We start from the raw sequence: 2,657 nt of genomic DNA, 5'->3' as shown, positions 1-2,657 counted from the left end.
ATATCTTGACATTAATCTAAGAAAAGCATTTTTATTTTAAAACCAACACTAAAAATGATGACACAGAATTTTCAAAAGAAAACAATAAGACATTAACCCTGGTTAATATATTGCATATTGTTATCTTCAAAGTAGTTGTTCAGATTGCAAGATATAGGCATGAAAACGAGATCAAACAATCAAACAAGGAAAATTTGAATATGACCCCAAGAGCAATGCGACAGACAGATGAAGTAAATCAAATTTGAAATGAACTTTCATAGCCAAGAGTACATATAGAGTGGAGATAACTCATAGCTGGAAGACAAGGGGCGGGTGATAGAGCTCAGTGGCACAGCGCCTGCCTGGCAAGTGCAAGATCATGAGCTTGATTGCCAGTACCAAAACAAAGAAGCAAACAAACAAACAATCAAAAGAAAATATTTGCAACAAACTCAGTAGCAAGAAAACAAAAGATTGACAAAGAACTTGAATAGACACTTCCCCAAAAAGACACAGAAATGGCTTATTAGCCATTGGTTTATAAAAAGTTCAGTATCTTTAATCAATTAATTCACAATCTGATATTACCTCATGTCTTTTAAAAGGACTCTCATCAAAATGACAAAAGTGTCAACATGGATGTGGATGAAAGCAGACATTTATACACCGTTGATGGGAATATAAATTAGCATAGTCACTATGAAAAGTAATACACAGGTTTCTCAAAAAACTAAAACTCCAACCTCCACCTATTCCAGAATTCCACTTTTCCAAAGGAAGTGAGTCAGTATTTCAGAGAGCTCTCTGTACCACTATTCATAACAGCCAACAGAGGAAATCACTAAACATGTCTGATAAGGAATAGATAAGAAATCAGCAGAGTGCCACTGAACTTTGGAAAGAAGAAAATTTGTCATCTGCAACAACCTGGAGAACCTTATGCTAAATAAAATAATGCAGGCACAGAAAGATAACTGTGAGTACTCAGAACTTAACTGTGAGCACTGCAGTGTCCAGAATAAGTTACACTGATCAAAGCAGGTAGCTTTCAAAGTCTGAATCTTGGCAGGCAACTGAGAAATGGGAGAAGTTGGTCATAATGTATAACATTTCAATTAGGTTGGAGATTATTGTTCAACAAGGAGACTACCAGTTAATGGCATATTTTGTACTTGAAAAATGCTATCAAATTTTAAATATTCCACCACAAAACACAAATATGTGAGGTAGGTCAGTTAATCCACTTGATTTAATCATTCTAAAATGTGTACATACATCACAACATCAAGACATACATCAAAATATTTATATAATTTTGATCAACTATATCTTTTCCTCAACAACTATATCTTATAATTGGAAGAAGAAAAAATATATCATTAATGATAAGTTATTAAATGAAAAGGAGAATCATTTCTTAAAGTGTTTCATCAATGATAAATCTCTGTCTTAAATTTTTACATGTAAGTTATAGTCCAAAATATATAAAAATTATAGTAATTATAGAGGTGGTCATGTAATTTATACTTTTTTAGTTTTCATGAAGTTAGGTAAGCATTTTAAAAAACATATGACATAAGCTAAGATTATAGCTTTTTCAAATAATATGTAATACACAATATTTAAAATATCTATGAACACCATACAACATATTGATTTTGGCCAATATAAACTCTGTATTAATAACAAAATGTGGTCAAAATTTAATTCCAACTACCAAATGTCTTCAAGGGTTTAGAATGAATGTAGAATGGGGCAAATCTTTATGCTTTATTTCTCTGTAATTCAACAACTTCCCAGCTTGCTTACAAAAAATATGAGTGACTCCGGTAACTTAAATTTAGCCAGAAATGTTTTTAAAAGAAAAAAATCCAAACATTTCAATTTTAGCATTATCTTCTCTTTCATGTTTTCCTTCTGAGTAGACCCTTCATTTTGCCCTCCACTCTGAGATCTGAAGAGCTTTTTATTGTGCCTCTGCAAATGCTTCTGTGTCTAACTCCCAAAGCCCTAATCTTCTAATCTTGTTATATCCACGGTGTTTTCCACATATGTTTTGGATTTTATTTTTGAAACAGAGACTTGTTTTGAAACAGAGAAATCTCTGACTGATCAGAAACTACCTCAGTGTTATAAATAGTGACATAAAGAAAAAGAAAGTCACATTCTGCTCAATACACACAAATCCAAAAGACATAGATCGCCATTGCTGCTGAACTCTGGCTCCAGAATTAACACTCCCATGGTGATAAGGGTATCACTAGACTGTCCTTCTCATCTTCTTATCTTTATTTAGTTTCTTATCTCTGTTTCATAAAATGAGCCAGTTATGTCCTTAACAGAATTTTGTCACAAAACATATTTTTCAACTGTCTTGAAAATGTTCCACTTAATTTCTTGCTCTGGGTTTTATTTTGTCAGTATTTACCTCTGGCCTTTTGAAATTTTTTTCTGTGCTTTTATTTTTCTTTAGTGGGAAATTGGGATAAATTTCCCAATTGCTGTTTCAACTAATAATTCTTGAGATTTTTTAAACTTTGCAGTGTCCAGAGAAGACCATTCAAAGATGTATAATAAAATTTTTTGTGGTATCAGATTTCAGAGAATTCTCTAATAATCAAGAAGTAGACCTTAGCTTATGTTATCATATGGAGTTTGGGAGACAGGAGAGGATG

The sequence above is a fragment of the Cavia porcellus genome, unplaced genomic scaffold (assembly GCF_034190915.1).
Source record: "Cavia porcellus strain 051 isolate PalLab524CR breed Dunkin Hartley unplaced genomic scaffold, mCavPor4.1 scaffold_2, whole genome shotgun sequence".
Lineage (NCBI taxonomy): Eukaryota > Metazoa > Chordata > Mammalia > Rodentia > Caviidae > Cavia > Cavia porcellus.
This window is presented reverse-complemented; position numbering follows the sequence as displayed.